This window comes from Aquila chrysaetos, chromosome 5 (assembly GCF_900496995.4).
Source record: "Aquila chrysaetos chrysaetos chromosome 5, bAquChr1.4, whole genome shotgun sequence".
NCBI classification, from domain to species: Eukaryota; Metazoa; Chordata; class Aves; order Accipitriformes; family Accipitridae; genus Aquila; species Aquila chrysaetos.
In genome coordinates, this window is record NC_044008.1 from 50,994,858 (window position 1) to 51,019,522 (window position 24,665).

The 24,665-nt window shown below is 38.0% G+C and overlaps 1 protein-coding gene across 3 annotated transcripts in view; it reads left to right on the forward strand.

Annotated features, from left to right (window-relative positions):
- SH3GL3 (SH3 domain containing GRB2 like 3, endophilin A3) overlaps positions 1 to 24,665 on the forward strand; it is a 56,377-nt gene that overhangs the window by 202 nt on the left and 31,510 nt on the right. Inside the window, exon 1 of one of the 3 annotated variants that reach the window (XM_030015358.2) lies at positions 7,881 to 8,012. The exons of 1 other annotated variant lie outside the window; for it this stretch is intronic. The gene's annotated coding sequence lies outside the window, so the exon portion shown is untranslated. Of the gene's footprint in view, positions 1 to 7,880; positions 8,013 to 21,729; positions 21,751 to 24,665 lie in introns of those variants that run through there. One more of the 3 variants, XM_030015357.2, reaches the window with a different exon arrangement.

Here is a 24,665-nt window from a genome sequence, read left to right on the forward strand (position 1 = left end):
CGGGGCCGGAGCGGCGGCGGAGCCCTAGAGGGGGCTTTGCTGTTGATGGGTAGCTCGCCCTGCGCCCGCTCCCGGCCGCCCGCCGCAAGGCGCAGCGGATTCCTCGACCTTCTCCTTCTAGCTGGCGGCATCGCTCTCTGGCACCCCGAGGAGCGTTGACTTCAGCTTTACCTCTGGGTCCTCCCTTTTATTATTGCCTCTTGTGTTGATCCTTACAGGAGAGGGTTGCCTTTCTCCTTCTTTTGCTTGGGGCTTCAGGTCTTTCTCCTAGGTATTAATATTCGTTATTTAGTGCCGGGTTTGTGTTTGTACTCCGAGGCCTCAGCTAAAGATACAGGCTGTAGGGTACTAGCTTTCCCTAACGAGTTCATTGTGTTGTTCTTCCACAAACTACTGGTTTATTACCCTACCTGGCATACCGTGTATTTGTCCTATAGGGGGTATCATATGTTTCTAGAGTTTTCCCTCCTTTTCTAGATGCTGTACTCCTATCTTTTCCTGGGTGAACCTTCATCTTTTCCTGACCCTTTTCTCCCCTGTTCTCTTTTCTAATGTGCTTCTCTTTAATACTTTCACTGATTTCTCTTAAGAGAGAAACCGCTTTCTGTCAGGCAGGTGGACTGGTTGCATTACATAGCATGATAGTGCCGACCCAAAGCCCCATGTTGGTATGGTAGCTTCAGGAAGTGGCAGTGGTGGGATTCTTCTCGCTGAAGGTGTTTGGAAGCCTCAAATGCTTTGCTTGCTTATTCCAAGCCTGAGAGATCTGTATTTCTATTGGTTCTCATTAATAATAATGGTAATACTGAAATTAGTGTCTGTAACCTATTCAGTCAGATGGGACAACTGTTCTTGTCTTGGTGAGAGTGGAGAAAATAAAGGTTCATTGAGTGCTTAGCTGTCATCTTTGTAGGTCCTCCTTCAGATATTTGGCTTGTCAGCAGCCTGAATGCAGAATGTGCATTTTGTTTGGATATAGATGCTAAATATTTTTATCTAATGCTTATTTTCAGTAGTGTTCTTTCTTTCATGTTATGTACTTATCTTGAAAAATGTCACGAACCTGTATCCTTTAGGTAACTTTCACTGTCCCTTTGAGAAAATGTGGGACTTCCAGGGTAAATAAATCCAAGGACAATTTATAAAAGGTTTTGGCTTGTTTTGCACCTAACTTACGCTGGTAAGTGATGCAGCCTTTGCTATGGTGAGTTTGTAACTCAAGAAACAGAAGGTATTTAACTGAGGAAGTTAGAGAGATAACCACAACAAGTGCTGTCTCATCTAGCAACTGGTAACAGTGCAAGTTGCTTAATCCTGCCCGGATGTCAGGTAAACATTTGAAAAAAAAAAAAAAAAAAAAAGGGGAGGGAGGGAATCTGATAAAGGTAGTACTAATGGCAAAAAGGAACAATAGAATATATAGAAGTTGACTGTGCATTTATTGAAAAGTTGTGGTATGGCTTCCAGTATTCGTGACAGTGAGGAACTGCCATGCATAACTCAGATAATATTCTTCTCAGGGTGGGCCAAAGGTAAAGTTTCCACTTATTTTCAAATGCAGGACTGAGCAAGGAATTCAAAGTAAGTTGATGCAAAAAGGCTCTCTTCAGGGAAAGAAAGGCTGTTTAGTAGGAGATTAATGTGCAGGAAAAAGATACTGGAATTGGATTTTTTCGGTGCTTGAGGAAACACAAGACGCTTCTTAACAGCTCATTCTGGAACAATTCAGATAAGATGTTGGTCAAAGTAGTAGTGGAAAAGATAACAGAAGAAATAACATGTATAGAGTTGATCAAAAACATCCAGGTCTAAATAACTGATCTGTTTATCTCTGACACACAGACACACAGTCATGTCCATATGCATAAAGGTACGAACTAAACAATTGTTGAAACTAAAAAAAATAAAGTAGAACATGCAAAATGGAAATATTGGCAATCCATCTTTTAGCTAAATTCTTTTGCAAAAATGCTAAAACAAGCAAATGCAGAGCATGAAAGAGGTATTTCTCAACAGAACATTTGTTAAATCTCCTAAGTACTGTAGGATCTACTTAAGGAGACATATACCTTTGTGTATTGAATGGATGAAGGATGCCAAGGGTAACTGTTAACAGCAGAGACAGGCATTGCTTGGGGAAAGAATGAAATTAATTCCTTTAGTGTTCCCAAAGGAGAATGGGGGCAGATGACAAAAACTGGCAAATTTCCCAGAGGACACTGAGGAATACTGAAGGGAATGAGACTTGTGCCAGGACATGTGATTAAGGAATAAGAATAATATTTGAAGGCTGACAGAACCTAAAGACAAAAAATCTGAAGGGTGAAGCAAGTGGTTTGAGATAGTCTGTATTTAACAATTCATTCAGAAGTGGGAATAAATATCAAAGAAGTTACAAGATCCATATATTTTCAAAAGATACTATTTCCATGTTAAAATACATTTCTATTCAACTGAAATAAACCACAATTTTAACTGAAATATAGAGTAATAGAGATATATAGTTATAGAAAGATTAAGTAAAATAAAATAAATGGAGTTATTCTGTAACTCAGTACACTCTAACTGAACCACTTAACTGTTGCAGAACTGTTTTTGCAAAAGAAATGCATTTCGGTTTTGTTTTTGTAAAAAGCCTGCCTCTTCTGTGTGTCTTTATGTACAGCTTTTGTGTTAACTAGCGGTGATCACCTTTGTGTGTAGGCTTAGTTTAGAGATTCCAGGAAAAAAGCAAACAATACTTATGATTTTATACATGCAGTTGGGGTTTCTGAGATGTTTGTCTGGTGCATGTCAGCTTGATTTATCTAAAGTTAGAGTTAAGTAAATAAGTGTTTGCTTTATAAAAGGTCAGCAGCTACCTTGTTATGGTTACTAAAGCCATCACCAAAATCAGGCATGACACGCTATTGCAGACTTGGCTGGTGTATTAAAAAGTCACCATGTGTCTGTTTGTAATCCATTAATTCACAGTAAGTGATCTTGATGGTTTTCTCCTAGAATTTTTTACCCAACTGTATTTTTTTTTTTTCCACTGAAAACAGCGCATGTGTATACGTTTTCACCAAAGTATCTGGTAGTGAGATTCAGAAGACAACTGTTGAGTTATGAGCATCTGTTGGAATTATTGCAGTAAAGTCTGCACCCCAGAGTGAGTGGCATTTTAACTATTTTTCTATATATTCCAATATATAAAGCTGCAATTCTACTCCATTATCTGTACCCTAATAATTGCTTCCTCTGGCATCACAGAACTGATAGACCCAAAGCTTATATATAACACAAAGGTTATATATCTGTTATGTAACAGATAATAGCTTTCAGGTACACTAGAGTTTTCTTTACTATGCTTCTTATTTAGGTTATAAGTTTAAATTGAAACACTCAAGTGGACTGGAATGAGGATGGCTTCCATTCTGTCCATTTAATATCAGCAATGATCACTTGAGTGTAGCTCATTTGACTAATGAAATACCAAGCAGAACCTGTATGGTGCCTTACCACCTCTCACTAGCTGGTAAGTGAGGGCAGGCTGCTTCTCAGAGCTGATTAACTCATGTGAAGTCTCATGGAATTAGCTTTTTTTCTGTTTTCTAATGTATTTTCAAATAGAGGTTTTTTTAATTAGCCTTTGGGGAGCTCTGTTCGTGATGAAAATTTGTCTCCTGTCACTTTCAGCCTCTGACATATCTTATCTGTTTTCCTGTTTTCAGTTTGAAATGTTTTGATGTAGGTGGGTGTATCTCTGCCTACTGTTTTTGTAGGCCTTGTTCTCATGGTGGTTGTGCATGTGGGATAACCCAGATGGTGGGAGGACTGCATCTTCTGATGCATACTGGGAGTATTTTTAGAGTGGTGTTACTGTTTAGAAAAGCAGTAAGTAGAGAGTGACTAAGAAAGCCTTAATAGGCAGCAGATGCTATTATAATTTCTGCTGTGCTCTAAAACTGTAGCCAGGCTAGTATCTCTGTGTAAAGATACATGATTTTTCAAAGTAGTTCGAGGCTAGTGAGCTGAGAGCTTCCCTCCCTTAGGGTGTTTTGAAAGCTTAGCCATGATGCTGGCGTAGGAAATCTGCTGTTGCCCTTAAATTCACATATTTGTGTCTTTTTTATTTTTTTTTAATTAATTGTAGCTAAAGTCTGTGTACAGCAGCAGTCTCATTATCAACAGCTTATTCATAGTGTATTTCTTAGGCTTAGCTTCTCAGCAATAGTAGAAATTAATACTTTTTTGAGGAAACACATGACTGCCAATTACTGTGAATAACTTATTTGTAATGTAGGCATCAACAGTTATTGTTAGCCTGTGCAGACTGGTTTCTTAAACCTTCTCCTATTGTCAGTGAAGGAGAGGCTCCCAGAGAGTGTGAATCAGGAGCTGGCTCTATTGTCTATAGATAGAGCCTAAGGGTGAGCAGATTTTCTAACGAAAACAACTAAAATGTGTTACAACTTTTTTGCCTTCTGAAAGTGATTTAACCTAGTGTAATAAAGTATATGCTCTGTGCTTTCATCTCCTCATATGCTGAATGGCATTTGTCTTTTCAAGTACTGCATCTTTTTTTAGATTTTTTTTTCTATTTTTTAAATTTTTTTTTTTAAACTTTTGGCTATCACCAACAGTTGCAGGAATGCTTCTTCTCCTCTCCCAGATTTCTGCTTTTACTCCATTGATTTATGTGGCATTTTGATCCAATCTGTTGGAATGAAGACCAGATCAGAATCAAGACCTTGTTCTTCAGACAGAATAAGTCTTGTGATTGGGTTTTGTTGTGGTTTTTTTTTTTTTAATTCTCCTGACTATTTTTCTTTTCTGTTATGTTGTAAATGAATGATACTAGCCTAGACCTAATATTTAAGCCTTTTTTTTAAAGTGCATGTTGACATTGAGTTAATACAAAAAAACTTTATTTACACAAGTGCTTGTTAGCAAAGGAAGTACTTCGGTAAACTGAGGAAGAGACAAACTCTGTACAAAGAGAATCTGAACTTGCCAGTGAGACATGAAAAGAAACACTGTATTTACTATGTGCAGATATATTTCTTTCCCAGGACTATTAGCTGTTATCATACAGTCTGTTAGAGATACTGCTGTTTCACATCTAACTTGTATTGGGCATGATGCATCCAAGACCTAGTAAAGAGCGAGCTTCTATCCTGTTCCTAGTTTTTATTAGATAATTGGATGTACTCTTTTGCAAATCTTACAGAATTGTGGGGGTAGGATGGTGGTGAAAAGGACATTAGAATTTAGTTTATTGTCTGAGATGTTTTGAAACGGATAATTATACGTGTTTCAGAAAGGAGAGTAAACCCTCAGCCACTGGCAAGGACAAAAAATAACATTCCTCTATCCTCTACGTATATGTAGATTTCTAATTAGATGCTATCGTTTGTCTTTAGCTGTGTCATGGCTAGAGACTGTTGTTATGCAATCCAGTAATTATAAAACTATAATGTAGATTATACACTGTTCATCTTAAATTTCTAAGATGATGTGAGAAGAGACCGAGGGTTTGTGTAAATCTTTGAAGACTTGTTAGTTTATGGAGTATTTGTTGGGTTTTTTTGTGATTTTTTTTTTTTTTTTTCTTTTTAGGTGGAAAACAGTGCTTGCAAAAGGAGAAGTCCTCATTTTGCGCTTTCTTTCAAAGCAAAATTATTAATAAAAGGGAGGGAAAAGTGATCCTGTAGCAAAGATCAGCATGGATTTGGGGGAGGGGGTTGCTGTGGAGTAAGGGGCAGTAATCTGCACTTCAGTCCTCTTCCTTTGGCATTAGTAAGGCTAACTCACTTAATTTTGAGTTAAATGGCTGACTTTTGGTTGTGCAGCCCACCCTGCTTACGCTGAAGCTTGCTTCCTGGCACCAAAGTACTGGGCTAATAGGTAGGAAATAGGAAGACGGTTTCTTGTGGCATGAAGGTGGTTTTCAATATTAAAAAATATATCTGATAGAGTTGGGAGAAGGGGGAAACTAGCTCTTGAGATTTAGGTTTACAGTTATATTTACAATTGTATTTATCACCTGCTAAGTAGCCTGCCAGTAAGGCATAACTGTAGCAAAAAGAAATTTCGAGTGCTTCAGTCAGCCTACAGATTAGCAGAAGATAGCAATCATATGCCTCTGCAACCTTTAACAATGCAGGTCTCAAAGCTTGCAATAGATGGATCATAATGCTGTACATTGGGAATCTAGCAGAGGTGCAGCTACGGTTTGGAAGGAGGTTAGTTATATTTTACACATAAAATATTTATATATAAAAGTCTGAATGGCATTGCAATAGAAAATAGTATAGCATAATGGAATGGAAACTGAACTTTCTCCTTGAATGCATCTCCTTTTATAGATTCTTGGCTTTGCCGAAGAGTTTTGCACAGGCATCCTGAAAGTTCAAGTGAGAGCTGGCGCTCCATCCTTAACTCATGCTGTTGCCTGAGTCATTGCGGCACATGCTGGGTAATATATTGCAGTGCAGTCTCTTGAGAATCCTGCAATGCTGAAAAACAAATAGACAAGTGAAGCACAGCAACAGCATTGCATTAAGATTTTCTTTAGCATCGTTTGCTAAGTGTTACTCGAAGTTGCTTAAATATCTTGAACATACATTTCTACCAAGAAGTTGCATTCCTGTACAGAATTTGGGACAGACTTTATAATATACATATAGGAGGACAAATTCTGCTTAGTTATACTGCTAGAAATCTGGGATGACTCAATGAAGGGTCTCTTGCATAGGAATGCGCAGCATAATTGTATAACTGGGAGCAGAATCTGGCCTATAAACCCTCAGTCCAAGTGCTTGCTTCCTATTAAGATAAGAAAGTTGTATATATTCAGTGGCACAATATAGCTGCAGTTCCACAACAAACTAGTGCTGAAGAATAGAAGTGTTTTTAATACAATGTTTTGTCTGTTATGCCATCCAAACACCAACACTTTCTGTAAGCATGAATGAAATTGAAGTTACAAAATGCGTCCCATTCTTCATACCTTCTGTAAGAACCCTGTAAACCCCAAACTTTGTCTTGTAATGATATTGTTAAGAACAAACTGCTTCTATTTATGTTAATGCCACTTTCACTCCAGTGTATTGCAAGTCTAATTCTATACTGTGTTGTGTTCTCATTGTTCCTCTCTTTCCTGTTCGTGGAAAGGAAGCCACTGCTGGAGTTTTATGACTAGTTGAGAATTGAAGATGCAGGTTTTAACAATACTTTTGACAAGTCCAATTAGAAAAGGGCTATCAAATGATAGATTACACCTTGCATTCTATTTTCTAGAGCCCTAGTGTCCTACCACTGTGTACATGTTTCTATTATTAAAGTTATTAAAAGTTACATGCATTGATGGGACAATATACCAGTTGATTTCCTGCAACATCTCAAATATCAGCAGCTGTGTATGTGAAACACAAAAATAACTTGGCCTTGCATGCTTTCTATTCAAAGGACAATGCCAAGCCTCTGATGAGAATTAATTCTGTTTCTGTACTACCCTAATTAAATTACTTTTTTGATACTGTACCTGTGTTTAATGAACTGCAATGAGTGCAGTGAAATTAGCCTGGTTAGGAACTGAACATGATTATAAGAATCCAGGACTCAAAGGAAATCAAGGGGTTCTAAAATTCTGTTTTCTGTGATTGGCAGTATTTCTGTTCTTGTGCAGTCAGGTTACAGATCTAAGGTGAAAAAGTGGGGAAAATATTTTTAATTTTTTTTTTTTCAAAGCAAAAAAGAAATAAAATATTAAAAACAAGTATAAATGGTCCTAGGTAGTAACAGTCCCTTTATTCCCTTGTGAGTGCTTTGCAAATGCAGGTAGGTCTCACTGTTCCCATTCTTTCTTTTACAGATGCAAATAAATAAGGTACTTGAAGGTGACCTCACTTCAAGGTTAAGAAGCTGGTCAGTGGCAGAACCAAAAGTATATTATGTGTTTCCAGACTATAGATGCAATGTCCAGTCATTAGAAATTCTGCTTTCAAACTTTGTGGGGGTTTGAAAAGGTGCGTAGAAGAACCATGTCACATTCACTGTGGTTTTGGTTTTTTTTTTAATTTTCGTTTATTTTGCATAAGATGTATGAATAAATACAAAATGTAGATATGAGTTTGGATTAAAGCTTCCATATAAATGTGGTATAATTCCACTGACTCAAAGTTCAGCAGGGCTGAACATGGTATGTTCACTGTATTGTTTTTAATACCCCTCTGGAACAGGCAAGCATGTTTTAGAAACTAAGATTTTTCAGGTACAAATACCTGCCCAGCAGAGAATAAGTGGGGGGAAAAATTTACTTAGTGCCATAAATAAGATTTGGGATTGGAGGTCAGAAAGGCATTGTTTTGATTCAAAATTGTGAATTTCCCTTTCACAGTCCTGTTGAGAGAGCTAGAAAGTGAAATTTGGTGCCTGTGCCATATGACAGTAGGCACAGTCAGAGAAAGCCACAGGCATGGGAGCGCTTTCTCTTTCCCGCGGAGAATGTAGCACCTGTCAGCTTGGCATCTGGGTCACAGTAGATGTGTGCATGGTGGGAGGGGAAGAAGCCCCGTTAAAGTAAATTATTAATCAAAGACTATAACTTTTCATCAATTCAGAACCAGCAGTTCCAGTTTGCTGTGCAGAAATTCCTTCCAAAGAAAATAATAAGATTTTTAAAGACATTGGGATGAATTCTGCTTTTGGTGTAAGAGGCTTGGATGTCTGCCTGGGGGCACTGGAACATAGCAACTGATACTTACCTTTAATCTTAACTGTTTATTGTTTTATGGCTTTAGCGTCTGAATACTCCCTATGTGTTGTTTTTTTTCCCTGTAAGTTGTTGTAACCACCTAAAATGACTTTGTTGGTGTTGGAGGTGGGGCTTTGGTTTTTGTTCACTTTTTCTGGAGGGTGGGAAGAGCTAGCAAAACTTCTTCACTTCTGTGGTCTGTCCTACAGGTCTCCATGTGCTCAAAGACCACTGACATTGCTCCTCAGTGGAACTTTCCCTTCCTTGTACTGTTAAATCTAAGTTTGTGTTGGTGTCTGTCGCAGTATTTTAATTTAATGGGAAGGAAAACTTCTGTGGTGAACAGTAGGAAAGAGATGCACACAAACACAGGTGAGTTGTAAGCTTAGGCAGGAAGGGGGTTACTTGCAGGAATACCTTCATATTTGAGGGAATATGTTGCAAAAGAGACTCCAAGATAACTATGTCTTCAGTGGATACTTTCTCTCATCAGTAGTTATACTCTATAGGTTTTTCTGAAACTGTACACTTCGTTACAGTTATTCTGCACATTTATTCTGACTGGGCCAGGTACAGGAGCACTACTCAAAAAGGGGCTGAAGGCACTGATAAACCCCAGAGTTGCTCAGCTGCCAGACTTGTAAATGGTTGATGCTGGAGCATGGTGGATGGTTGCCCCTGTGGGTATGTGTAGTACCAGCAGATAAGATGGAGGAGGTACTCATCCTTTGTACACCTGTAAGAAACAAGAGGAAACTCAGTTTGGCTGCTTGCGTTTACGTCAGGAGCTTCTGTGCCTGATTCTTCAAGAAATTAGGTGTGCAGCTTGCAAACCAGTTCTGTGACACAGATTGAGGAGAATGTTTAGTGTGGGGAAGACTATCAGAAGATGATGATAAATTGGCTTTGGCTACCTGTATGAATATACTGTGAAGAAAGTTGGCTCTTACTTTTCAGTGATTTCTGTGACTTTTTTATTTTTGTTTTGTTGCAGTCTCTGACCCTTTGTCATCTCTGTTCCATTTGCCATTACACACATGATTTCTTTTTAGAAGTTAGCTGTCCCAACTTCATGCTGCCATTTAATATGCTGTCTTGGGGAGATTCCTTTGTTTCCCTTCCATTATGTAAAACTATTTTAATTACACAAGAACTCAGACTATCTTTTCAACTGAGTGTATTTTTCTGGGATTCCCTCATACACTTAGAGGGAGTGTAGCCTTTTATATCAGTGAAATGGATCTTGCATGATTTCTACAAAGTATTTTTCTTTTTTTTTTTTTTTTTTTTTACATATTAGTAAATTATCTTGTATGTTTAGTCATTGATATATTTGATATGGTCATACGCCATTAAGATTTCCTCCATTTAGATATTCTTTGTTTATAATGATGCACTTTCATTGAGATAAACAATAAAAAATTATATTCTGGATCTATTTAGGTGGTGGGGAAAAAAACCCCAAGCGGTTTCTATTTGAGGTCTTATGATTCCTGTGAGTCGCCAAAAATATATTTGGGACATAAGAAAGCTTTTGACTAAAGGCTTAGTTCAGTTCTCCCACTGAAATCAGTTGAAGGAGACAGTGAACACTAGAATTTGAGGTGAGCATGCTATTGTATACTAGAAATATTCTCTGCTTTTTACTTTCTCAACTCTCATCGTGTTGCTTTGGTGGAATTGCTGAGCCCCCAAAATAATCTGTAAAACAGGGATGTAAATAAGGTAATACAAATGGAAAGGAAAACAGAAGCATCTACAGTTAGAGATTTGGCCCAACCTAAATGTCTGTTAGTGTAATTTCCCAAAGACAATGTGTTCTTGTTTATTAGTGTGATGAAATCTATGATCTATCTTCAAAAGTCAGGATCCCATGGATTTATCTGCTAGAGAGTCATGAAATTACCTACGGAATTGTCTGCTATAGAGTCATGAAATTACAATTGTGTCCATCGGGCCTAAGAGCTGTGGTCTGTGCAGGTTGAATGAAGCAGGTCTTTGCAATGTTCTGTTGCCATTTGTGGCTAAATGCAAGGTCACTAGGCTTTAGCAGCTTTTTTGATGCGACTTGTTTGTGGTAGAGGAATATTTTTCCTGTTTCCAGCTTCTTTCTAAAGGTAAAACAAAGGACTTTTTTCAAGGTGGTTTTAGTTTTATGCAAAATCTGTTCAACAGTTTGAAGTGTGTATGTATATATTTTTACAGTTAATATAATATCAGTGAAATCTTAAAATGCGTTGGAATTTTAAAATCCCTAATGCTAATAAGAGTGAACTGTCTTACCTCTCTCTGCCTCTGAAAGTTATGGGCCCCAGTTTTCCTGTGGGTAAATGGAAATTGATGACAGTACTTCCATTATTATGTATAAACATAGTATATATTTATATATAACCTGTATTTCCTCTCCCACCTTCTTTAAGCCTTTGGACAGAGAAAATGCCTCGTAGATAGCCTCTGCCCAAAATGTATTTACAAGACGGAAGGCAAAAAATCTGCTCCTCAGTTTCCAGACTTACATGTCTGAGCAAACATTGCTTACAGAAGAGCTGAGAATTCACTGTGTGGAATCACAGTTGCCCTGAGCAGTACTGTCCTGGATTGCTGACTCTCTGTCAAAGGTCTAGGTTGAATTACATGGTTTCTTTATCAGATATATTTGCAGCTTATTATGTTGCTTTTTTGACATTACTTTTGTGGAAACACTCTTTAGAGCTTCTTCATTAGTTATTGTTGTACTTCCGAGTTCTGGTAAGATTGGTGTGGGATTGCAGAAATTAAGCCTTTCTGTGTGGGATTGCACCCTTCTGCAAAGAAAAACGAACAAGTTAAGACCAAGAAGTCTTGTGCTATTGATAGCTTGCATAACAGATTTGTAACGTTGCACTTAGCACCTCTTTGTCTATCAGCACATTTGGGAAGCAGCCAGAAGACTAGTATGGCTCACTCTATCTGATGAACAAAAAGTTCGTTTATACAAGGGGAAAAGATGCACATAAATAGAGCTACTCTTGCACAAAAGTACTAATGCTTCTGGGAATTGTGCTTTTTTTTTTTTTTTAAACTATATCAAATTAATCATCTTAATGTTAAGAAAATGAGGAAATTATTTTGTAAAAAAAAAAAAAAAAAAAGTCAAACTTTATGAACTCATCTTGCCAACTGTCAATTTCTGTGATACCTTATTCAAAATTATACAAAATTCAAAAAATGATAGTTTTTGAAAAGCCTAGTTTCAGGTGGAAGAAGATTGTTTATGAAGATTGTATGTATTTTGTATTTTGGAACATTACTTATTTTATGATCCAAAATAGTGATTGCTTGCCTTGTTAATTACTTTTCATAGTGTGTCGTCTAAGTTATTCCTTCAGTGATGTTCAGTTGTTGCCAATGTATTTGAGACTGAGTAAATTCTATGTTTTTTTCATCACCTGGAACATATAAAATACACCAAATGGACTGTCTTTGCATCAGTACTTTGACATATATGAAGTCTTGACACTAATTCTAGTAATGCATATTATTATTCTAGCAGGTCACTGAAATAAATACACAGTCTGGCCAATTACTGTTCTAGGTTGGTGCAAAAGAAAACTCAGTTTTTGTCAACTTGCCAGTTATTTTCTAAATTCAAGTTACTTACATATACAAAAAATGGAAGTGTTGGTATACCAGTTGTAATTACTACTCAGAAAATACTGCTGTGCAAAAGCCTGTGTGTAATTCTTTTCCTCTTCTAGTACTCCTGGAAGCTTACATCTTTCTGTGTGTTTAATGCAGTTATAAGGATGCATTCAGTACATTCGCAAGGATTGCTCAAAATAGCATTAATAAGTTATAAAAAAATATTCAATTCCTTTATTTCCATAATCCAAAAAGTAACTGTAAAATGAATTGGGTACTGCAGACACTGCACCCCTGTCAGTTGGGGCTTTAATTTATGCACGTCATTCTACATGGCACATCTTAAAGGGGTTGAAAGCAAATCTTGCTTTTGTTGGTACTTACTTTTTCAAGCAGCAATTTCAAATTTTGGGAAACTCTGTGATTCTGTATACTATGCAATTTAGTGTATTATTAATAATGAAGAAAACATTTCTATATGTGTATTCTTATCATATATATTTGATCTAGATTTAAAGGGCCATATCTAATGCTCTGTTTTGTACGAAGAATGCAAGGATCATGACATTTTCATTGCAAGTTAGTTCATTGGTGATTGAGATTTGCCCTTCAGTGATCTCTTCAGCTGTGCTTAAAGGTTCCTGTTTCATGGAACTTGGCTTGGTTTTACTACTGGTGGATGTACTGCCTTTTTTGTAGGAATTTCTTGCTGTAGAGCCATGTGCCAGTGCAGAGGAGGACAGTGCCTTTTGGCTTCATTCATACCAGTGCTTCAGAGCTTGGAGATTTCTGCAGAGGTCTGTGTTCTGTGTGTAAAGTATGCCTGGAAAATTTTTCCAGTTTTCTCTGTCATTTGTTTAAAGGTGGAATTTGGTAAAGTTTGATGACGATGAAATACAGACAATTCTGTGTACATGCTGAGGGAGGTTTTTTTTTCTGTCCCCATGGTTGAAGTCTGCAGTGCTGCTGTTACTGCTAGAAAGAATTGTGCCTCATGGAGATTCAGGACAGTGCATGTCTGTCTTAGAAGTGTGGCTGGGAAGCCCTATTATCCCCAACTGCATTTTAGTTTGTGGTGTTGCATAACAACATGTTGCTGCCTAAAACCACTAGTATGTTTTGAAATGGAGTTATGAAAATAAGGCAAAAATGTACAGTGACTTCCTCTCCAGACTAGTCACAGTGAACACAGTGACGAAAATCTTCTCTTTTTTTATTTTTTTCCGCTGTGATACTTGGAGTTTTTAATTTTCTGTTAAGTGAATGAAGGGAGCATGGATTATTAAAAACTTTCAGATACCCAAGGGTGTTTGAGACTTGATTGTTCCATTTAGATTTTGCAACTCATGATGAGCACAGGTTGCATTAGCAAAGAGAGTAAGGTATCTTAAGTCCTTTTGTTCTTCCCATGGATATCGTTGCTAAGGGCCTCACATGAATCCCAGTGAAGTCAGCAGTGCTGCAGAGCTGCTGGGAGCACATTGTTGGATTTTTCAAAATATTCAACTAATGAGACTGTAACACCATTAAAAACTCAGTTGCATTTGTAGTGGACCCAGGAACAGGAAGCACATTACTTCACAGTGCTCTAATGCTGAACATGAACTTAAAGGCTTGTGAAAACTGTCAACTAAAATGGCTTAAAAAAAAAAAAAAAGAAACAAACGAACAGGAAACCTCTCAAGCAGCAGAGACAAAAAAATCTTGCTGATTCAAAGGGAAAGTGTGCAATCCATGTACAGCAGGAACAGGTGGATTGCACTGAGTAGCAAGTAACAGGGACTGACTGTATGGCAGAAGAACGTGGGTGTTTCACAGTGTACTAAAAGCAGTGGAAACTACAGGGCTGACTGCTCAAAAAAGTAGGAATGATGCCACTTAAATCAAAATAATGTGCAATAAAAAGGGTAAGAGAAGGAGTTGTCAATCCATTTTATAGTGACTTAAAATGCACAAGGCTAGTGTAAATGCTAAAAAAATGTAAGCAGTAGTTTATTAACATTGAAGGACAAATCTCTAACTTGATTATATGGGAATGGAATTCCATCAGAATTACTGCCTGATGGAAAGTAGTTTCTGAAAGAGCAATAAATGGAGATTATTTGTCACTTTTCATGCATAGAAGGTAGACTTGCTGATAAACATTATGCTGAAGTGGTGATGAGCAATAGTATGGTAATGTGGGGAGCAGTTAATTCTAAACCAAATCAACAAAAATTATGATTTTGGCCTTCAGTGTATCTGGCTATATACAACTTCTGTTGACAGTCTTGTTGTTCTGCTTCCTCTGTACAGCTCACCTGGGGTTCTGTAGTGGGTGATCTTGACCACATTTTTTACTGATAATGGATTCACTAAAACTGTCACTTTAAAGTATGGCACTGTCAAGGAAGTTTTTACTTCAGATAAATACAAAGTTGTATAGTAACTTTTAAAAACTAAAAATAGTACTCCTAACTATTTGCAGCCTATCTTTTAGTCTTAGCAGCTCTTGAGCCTGGACAAATTTAAAAATATTTAACCCAAATACATAAGCTTTGAGCTTAAACCTGTAAATCACCATAAAAAGTGCCCATATCTTGTCTACGTTATTTCTCCTGTGGTTCATCTGTATTCGTGCTTAAAAGTATTTGCCAGGTAATTTCTAAGATTCAGATTTACTGCTTGTGGTGTTGAATGTATAATGAGATAGGTCTGACTTCAGTGAAGATGATGGAAGTATATTTTGACTTTACAGAAATCAGAATTAGGTTAGCCCAAAAACTGAGTAAAAACCCCTGAGTTTTTCCTAGCCCTTACTTTGACAGGGCTCTCTGACATCAGTTGTGATTAAGTGATCTTTTTAGTCTTGCATGTGGGCATTGAGGTTGCGCTCAAGGCATAAAGTCAGGAAGAGGTAGTAGGTGCTTGGTGTCCTGATAAGGAGGCCCAAGGTACTCAGCCTTAAAAAAAAATTAAAAAAAAAATTGAACTACAGTTTTGAACCACAGCTGATTTTTATTTAAATGAGTTTTCAATAAAGCCATCTAATAAGCAGAAATCTCTGGTCATGGAAAATACAGGAGGGCAACTAGATAGTCATGCAGTGCACTTAAGTGTTTTCAAGAAGAAAAAATTATTTAAATGTTTTAAGGATTTTAATTGCCTATTCTGCACATGCGAGCTATGAATTATGTGTTGCTTGATCTCTATTATTTGAATAACTAGAATTTAGTTTTTTGTTTCAAATGATGTGAAAGAAATAACAACACTTGCATATGTTCATATGTTACTTTAACATAAAAATGTTGCTATTGGCTATTCTATAACAACTCTAACCAAGTCAGACTTTGTATGGCACCCAGCTACAGGGTAATACACTGGGCTTTGGTTCCATGAAGCCTTGAAGTATTTGCACAGCTTTACGTCCATGGATAGCTCTGGCACTGTTCATGTGCTGAAAGCTGGCTAGACCCTCCTGAGTTCAGGCCTGTGCTATAATCAGTGGCTTATTTAATGTAGCTTTTGTGAGAGCCAGTGGGAGCCATCTTTCCTGAATAAGCTAGAGTAGCTTAACCTGAGAAAAGGGTGAAAGATCAATTTTCTGGAGTTAATTCCAGGCCATTGTGCTGGAACTGGTCAGATAATGTTCTGGGAATGTGAAATGCAATAGATTCCTCTTAGAAGCTATGAATCAGAGTAGTGCACTCTTCCAGAACTATGACTGATACTATGCCAACATTTTCTAGAATAAGGCAAAGCATAGTTTTTCACTAGACTGAGTGACAATTGCTAGATGTCGTGCGAAGAAGACAGAAATGAAGCGGTATTGAATGGACAAGGTAATGTAAAGCTTACTTTTTTTAGGACAGAGAGGTTATTAAAGAAGTTGGACTACCGCAGTGGATGGTTAGATTGTTTTTTGTACGTGTAATTTTCCACTGCATATGCAAGTACTATGTTTATGGAATCGGCTTTAACAGCTGGATGCCATCAGACTGAGGATGCAGTTGCATGGCAACTTGCATCAGCCTAAATCTAGGCTATTGTAGCCTCGCTCTACCCTCAGAGTAAGGTCCTGCCCACTTCCTTGAGTTAGCTCTAAGTGCTTGTGTGATCACACACTAAGCTGATAGAGGCAGCTTATATATCTGGAAATTAACCCAGCTCAAATGTGTGATGAGCTTTCAGGTAGATTAACTCACTGAAGCAGCTTACAGCATCATTGCACGAGAGCTAGTACCAGTGCAAGGGAAGTGGTGGGAATGTCTCGACAGGGGTGAAAAGGATTTAGAGAAGGCTAAGCAGCTGTGGAAAAATGAATATGAATATTAGAATGTTTTGTTCACATTCAGAGTAGAATAAACTGTGCTTTGTAAGAGATTTTTATCATTGACATTCTGAATGATTAGCCAACAAGAGATCTCTGCCACCAGTTCCCCCTGGTTTTCGTGGTGACTATCATGATTATGATAATAATCATGTGAGGGCAAACAAAGGAGACAAAAAGATCTCTCCGTATTCCAATACGCCTGTAGTCAAAACAGGGCAAATGAGTGATTTAAGTATAATGGTGGTCAAACTGGATGTAGGTAAAAGGAACGTTCCCTGTGAAAGTAGCATCTCAAGCCATGTAACCTACAAATCCTTTGAGTCATAGGACTTACACTATCATGGTAACTGAGAACACTATTGGAGGAGGGGCAGAAAACATACATTTTCTGAGTGGACAAAAGAGTGCTCATATTTCAACTGTGAGGAGTAACAGGGGAAGGAAGTTCTGCTCGATTAGAGTGAGGACTAGTGTGACAAATGAGGTAGAACTGAGATACAAGTTAGGGTGAAGTTGTAAAAGGATGTTAGAGGTAGCAAGAGGCAAGCTAACATTAAAAAATAGATGTGGTATAATTTTTCATGTTCTCTCGATATTCTTTGGGCAAAACAGAATGTCATGTGGGACCACTGACAATTACATGTTAGCATCTGTAAAAGCAATCTTTAAATTCAGTCATGAGAGATGTCTAATATAGAAACATCTTAAATCGCACAGGAGTTGGAGTAAGTAAGAAGTCAATATGAAAGGTCTGCATATTACTTGGAAAGGAAGCATGTAAAGGGGGTTATTTAAATCTCTAATTTTAAGAGTTTTGTTTTATAGCATAATCACCCTTTCTCATCTTCGCAGTGGGCATATATGAATATGTCAAAAGGAAGCCACACCTTCCTTAAAAGCACAAGGGAACAACTTTAGAAAGAGGGATTGTTTTAAGGCCAAATCAGGATTGTATTGCTGCCAAGTGAATTTTTGCACTAGGAGCTTGTGGAAGGAGGAAGAAGTGTTAATGTGATAACAGCCAGTGGAGCTTGCTCTGTGTGTAACTTGTCATTCACAGCTCTAGCTCCCCTCCATGCAGAGGAAAGGGGACGAAATACTGCCCAGTTGTTACACCTGAAACAAGACATCTAAACAGAGGCAGGAAATGGTTCTGGCAGGGTACGTACCCAGCACTGAGTCTTGCTGCTCATCCTTTGTCACCCTGCAGAAGGGCTGCCTCTGTGTGATGCACCCATTACCACTACCACCACTTGTCCGCAGTGCTCATGCACATGCTGTCTCAGTGTGTTCTGGCTGGATAACCAAATGCCAAACAGATTGTAGTTTGGAATAAAAATCCCCAAATTTTACTTTTCAGAGAAATTCAGAATGTTTTCTTTAATAAAAGTTTGGAACTGAGCGAGGAGTCAGTGAAATTGGAAAAGTGAGGAAGGATATTAACTAAAGATTTTTTTTTTTATTGCCCTTTGATGGCTTTACACTTCTGTTTTTAGGATATGCTCACTTCCACAAACAGCAAGATTTTAAACAGATTAGGGAACAGTATTTTAGATTTGTAAAATGAAATACTGAAGTAAAAGAGTGATTCTGTCTGTGTGGAGCTTTGTGGATTCAGGTATGTCATCGTTCTTGGCTGCGTGAAATCTCACATCAGTGAATTTTGAATTTTTGTCAGAGACTTCAGTGTAATCAGGTTTTCTCATTAAAAGCACTTGTATCTTCTGAAAAGTGGACAGTCTTCAGTCTCACACTTTATTACATAGTCTTTTAAGTACGCTTGCAGATCAAATAATGTGTCTGCATCTAAAAATTTAGATAGGTTAGTTTGTTACATATGAATTCTTACAAAGATGTTTTCCTTTTGAGATGTGTGCAATAATGATTACTTTCAATTTACTAATTTATAAATGCATGTGTGGGCATCAGTGTTGAGTTCTTTGGGAAACAGTGGAAGTTTGTCAGGAAAGCGTTCAAGGTTTTGCAATACAAAGTAGTTTTTGTTGTACAATGCATGTGCTAAAGAATAGCTTTAGCAGACAAGTTTGACTAAAATGCTCAGTAATACTGTGACGTGTCACTGCCTGGTGCGAAATGAGTCACTCCCTATAGAAATGCAAAATCGCATTATAGAGTCCAGAGTCTTGTACTTTATTCATATATGGACAAGAATGTCCTTTGTCCATGATACTGTTTTTCTTCAATATCTGTATGCATTTAATTTAAGCTCATAGACACCATGCTGAGTATTGGTGTATACACTATCTCATGCTAATGATCTGTTTAATTTGCATCATTTGCCTCTGTTTTCTATGGGTTCAGTATCTTATTGTCCTTTTTCACTGCTCTCTTAGATGTGATTGAAGATGAGGTATGGTTGTCAAACTCGAATGGCTATTTTGTAATATGTAGAAATACTGGCCTCAGAGCTGTGTTTATTTGCGCTTGTCCAGAACAATTGCTTATGTTCTATCTGAACAGTTGCGATGAGTAGGAAAGGTCATTTAGTGCTACTTGGAAGGACCATAGCTAGAAGTCATCAAAGGGCAGTGTGAAACCTTTCTGTGCAGAGATCTGGAACAAGTTTGGAGAAAGCATGATTGATAGTTACTGGAGCTCTGCGATTTATACAATGGAGTGGAGATGAAGGCTTTATTTAGGAATAGGATTTTGCTCTCTGGAAGGGGGCTGGATTTTGCCACAAGTAAGTTGGATTTATTGGCAAGGAGGAGTAGGAGGCATGTAGAAATCTTGAAAAACTATGAGTTTGCAATGGGATGGACTCAGTTTCTGGAATGTACTTCTCAGTGTTCTTGCTGCCTCCAAAGTTCAGTAGCTACCAAGAGCATCAAGAATAAAAGCACTGTGGTTTAAACATGCCTATGTGAAGCCTGCGTTGCTTGCTTTTTCATCCCACTGGCGTGGTCAAACAGTTAAAGTGAAATAGGCGGTGTTAGGGGGATGCCCTGAGAAAGCATATCTAGGTACCTGGGAAGGATGTGAAGTCCGATATGGATTTCAAATTTAAAGCATTTGAGGTGGTGGATCACCATGTCCAAAGGAAAGACTTCAGATCACAATGTGTCTTAGAATTGCAGCGCTAGAAGCAGTGGCTATGCCCAAGTTCAGCTGGTTTAAGAGCCTATAGTACCCAAAGGTAAAAGTCCATCTTCAGGATAATGGTATTACCACAGCAGATTGGGTAAGTTAATAACAAGCTCTGTTAATCATTGGGTGGTCCAGCTCATTTGTGAGAGACTGGGGGGGAGCACTGGGGGAGGAATTATGTTTGAATTGTTCTTTATTAGAGTTCAACTCCTTTGGCCAGAATGTCTTGGAATAGCAAATGCCAGGCCTCTCTGCAGTTGAGATGTTGTGCTAGCTCTCTGTTGCTGGAATCAAGCTTCTGCTTTGTGACAGCTGCTCTTTTTTCCTTTAAATGTACAACACACATTTCTCTTTCTGTTACTCAGCGGCAAATGTTTAAGCTCTGTGGTAGTGGTTAAAAAGAATAAAGAATGCGTGTAATTAGGAAGCTGAGAAAGTTATGGGAAAGAAATAAAAGATGGTGCTCTTACAACTACAGTTGAGGGTCTTGCCAAAATTATCTGAATATGGTTACTGATTGCTTAATATTTCCTGTCAAAGAAGTTTAGCAAAGAAAATTATTTCAAACAAGTACTGTATCCATTATAAGACAAAGGACGTAGCCTTTTAGATTTAGAAGTGGTGGAATACATTCCTTAAACACTTCCTGCTAGGATAACATTAAATATTCTGTATGTTTCTAGCTCGTGTATTTGTCTAGTAATCTTAGCTCGTAGAGCTGCAGGGTCTCACCTGGAGCTTAAATCAAAAAGTGTTTTGCTGGTGATAGATCTGAAGGCAGGAGGAGACTCAAGTCCCATTTAAAAATTGAAGGATTTAATACACACTGGTGACATTTTGTTTAAGTGACAGACTTCTAATCAGAGACCTTTACTCTTGCAGATGATACAGAACTCATGGTGTATTGCATTTTCTGAATCTGGCACTGCAGTATTTTATAAGCCGTTTGGCAAGTAGCTGTTCACAGTTAATATAACTGGAGACACTTATATGTTGTGTTCTTAAGTTCAAGTGTCCATGCATCTATGGGAAAGTGCTTTTGCAATTTAAAGGCAGAAGGTCAAATTTAATGAAACAGAATCATAAACAGTGCATATCTTTGTGATAGAAAGCAAAGCTGATAGAAAGTAACTTTTCAAGCAAAGGTTTATTGCGACTCCCCTTGAAAGCAAAGGTAGTTATATCTCTTTCTAGCTGTTTTCTCCCCTCTCCTTTCATTATTACCTGTTTCTCAAAATAACAGCAAGTACATGATCTTCTCTGCGATGTTCGCTACAGTATTTCTGTCCTAGGACTCTTCACTCTTTCAGCCTTGAGTTAGAGACTATATAAATTAACAGGATAAACCAGTCTTGTACTTTGATAAGAGAACATGAGAGTGTACCAATAAATGACTCCTTAGCAGAGTACCGAAAAGAACAAAAGTATATGCAGCTCTTGCTGGGAACAGAAAACAGAGACTAGCAGGGGGGGAAAGGCTGGAGGCAGGGGGGGAGCGTGGGGCTGGCTTGTGAGAGAGAATGTTTAGGATGGAAGGCTGGATGAATTATCATCTGTAGATGCACAAAGTAACTAGTCATTCTAAAATGTTTCATTTCCTGGCTAAGTATAAATTCTCTGAACAATTTATCAAGCCACTGCTTTTAGCTGTGGGAATTTTTTTTTTTTTCTTGATGCTTATGCAGCAAAATGGAACCATAGCTGGACAGTTCTTTTGGTCCTCTGAGTTGGGCTTAACACAGGAACTGACATCATGATTAGGCTTTTTTTTCTGGTAAAATTTATCTTTAAGTGATTTAATTATGAATTGTTTCATAGGACCAATATATGCTGATGACAAGGCCAGAGGGGACACAAATGCATCTGGAACATGTCCATGAGGCCACCATTCATGAAAGTATCTAGATGAGAAACTTGGCGATGGTTCTGTCAATAGACTTTCCTTTCGTGAGCAGTTTGTCTTTAAGTGGTAAGGAAATGCTGTTCCTCAATGCAAAGCACAACAGGCTCTCACGGTGTGACTGTAAATCTTAAGACACAAAACTACTGACTTAAGTAAATACACAATTTACAAACTGTCAGACGAATCTCCAGAGCTAACCTGTCTAATGGACATGGCATTACATCAGTGGATGCCCTTATTTCAGTTTGACAAGGCTATATCTAGCTATATCAAATTCCAAGGTGGGAGAGACCTTAGAGATAAAAGCAAAGTTTATCTTCTCTGCTGTTTGAACTTGAGTTGACTAAATCAAACAGGGTGACCTCACATTAAAAATAGACTCTAAATGCAGTGAAGTATGCTCTAAATGTTTAGTTTGTGTCAGTATAAATAAACATAAAAAAGCTATTAAAAAATCTATATATTACAGATTCCCTGAGTTCCTTTGATTTATGTACATTCACTGTAATTAAAAAAGGAAACATCATAAATTCTCTGTTTATATTCAGGTTAGCAATGGAACGTTTGCATCATGCTAGTGGGAAAACGATTGGACTACTTGAAGGTACTGTAAAATGCAGAAAATAAACACACTGAAGAAGAAAAGACTTATTTTCCTGTCTATTCCCTATTGCACTTTTAAATCTCTTTAGGAGATCATTCCCTAATTATAGGAAAAAATCCGATATAAAATCATTTAAATAATGACACTTCTTTAGTTGTTACTTTTCTTTTAAAGGGAATCAATCTCTCCCCTCCAGGCTAGTTGAGATAGCAGTTAAATTGCTATTTTCACCAGCTGGTAAACAAATAGCTTATGCAGGACTTCTCTTTCATTCCCATGCGTATGCGTGTGCAGATGCAAACTGATATCCATGTGGTCTGTAATAATAGGTTCTTAAGAGTTAGTTCAGTTCATCTCGAGTTACAGTATGTCAAGGAAATTATAGTAAGAGCAATATTTTCTATGGCAAAGATGCTGCTGTAGAATGTGCAGAATTTCAAAAGTTACAAAGGCATTTGTCTGACTAAACTTGAACATACCTCTAAGGAAGAAATGGACAACAGGTGATCTGCTGTCCCAAACAAGATACAGTTAGGAAATATTAGAAACCATATAATAGGAACAGCATAATAACCACAAGGCACTTAGCTTCCTGCACTTCCTGTATCACGTTCATTAGTGTTACTGACTGTGGCCTGTGTGCAGCCATAGGAAATGGTATTGCTGGATTTGCAGTGGCAATATACTGTGTAGGAAGAAGGTACAGAAGAAGGAACTTTAAAAGAAGTTTAGAAATAGTAATTGACCCGTTTTGCTTATAGACTCCCATAGCTGAGCAATACACTTGGTTTGGTTTCAGTTCACTGTGAATGCACATGCATCCCAAAAAGAAATGGAACCAGTTAGAAAAAATAAAAACATACCTCACTGCACTGGCTTTAATCTCTAGTTGTTTTTGGAAAGTTAATGGAAAATATAAACAGTGCAAAAACATAAGCCCTATGCAGAGACAGTGAGTAAGCTTTCCTCATTTGTCTACAAGGGGGAAAACCAGCTTTGTTTATTTAGGCTTGGTTTTGAGTCTTGGTCTGAAGCTGCAAAGAAGTATTTTACCTCACATCCAGACTTGCACGCTGCAGAACTGCTTTTATCTGGCATCTGAAGCCTCAAGTCATGTAGCAGGGCGTATTGCCTGAGTGCTGTGATGGGTAGTCTGGCCTTAGCTGTGCCGATAATTTTATTTTTGCACAATATAAGATGGAGGTGATAAATATATGGTAATAAGACCAAATGCCTTGCTGTGATCGAAGTCAGCATTTATATTTTACACCACTGCCTCTTTATTCCATCCCTGTCCCACTGACTTTAGTAGAAAAACCTTTTTTTCTTTTGAAATATCCATGGTTCAGCAGTGTGAATATTTTGTGTGTGAGGGGTGCTTAAGCACCAACAGAAAATGGACTCTAGATGGCTTTAAATCTAAAACCTGGAATCTGTTTCATGAAACCACCTATTTGAAAAGCTATTCATGGAAGAAAGTTAATACGGAAGTTTAGAAGAAAATGGAAGAAATTGCCCCTCTCTTCTTTCCCTCTGAGCTACTTGCTGGCAGCTGCTGGAGACTGCCAGCTCAAATGCTGCGGCTCTTCCCCCCACCCCCATGTGCGTGTCTGATTTGCTCAGGTTTTGAGCAGGGTCTTGCATACAGCATAGATGGAGAGAAGTGTGTGTCAGAAGAAGAAAAAGGAAATGGAAAGAAACATAAGGCAAAGAGATAAGTGATAAGGAGCAGTTAGGCAACTGAGAGAAAAACAAACTAAATGGAAGCAGTGGTAGTGAAAAGAGGCTAGGTTGAATTGACTGAATTGAAAAGAAGTGCAAAGGTATCAATGATTAGTGAATGAGAAGAAAACGTGTCTTGGGATGCATGGCTGGCTTAATGTTTCTGTGAGAGAGAAAATCTACAAAGCTTAGTAGAAATACTCAAGCGATGGGAGAAAGTGACAGCTCTGCACTTCTGTACTGTAATGTGAGGTAAGCATGCAAACAGGACTGCCAGGAAGACCTGACGCAGGAGTTTAGTGTCTTAATAGAGCTGACTGCCCCTGGCACAGAGCTGTGTGTAATACAATAGTTGTCAGTGGTAGAAGTGGTTTTCTTGCTCTCCCCTTCACTGCTTCTTGTTTCAGTTTTTGAGCACTGAGCCAAACTCTTATATTTCTCAATTTCATGAAGATGATGATACTCTAACAAAGACCAAGCTTTGTCCCTGGTATTTGAACTTGTGGTATTGATTTAACCTTGATGGTGTGGAGGAACATCAATTTTGCTGTGTATTTCCCAGGAAGGCAAGCAGTGTTTATACTTCAGCCTTGCACTGAGAGCTTCAACAAGCTTTTAGTTGTCACTAGGTCTCTGGGAACCCAGCTGGTAGTGG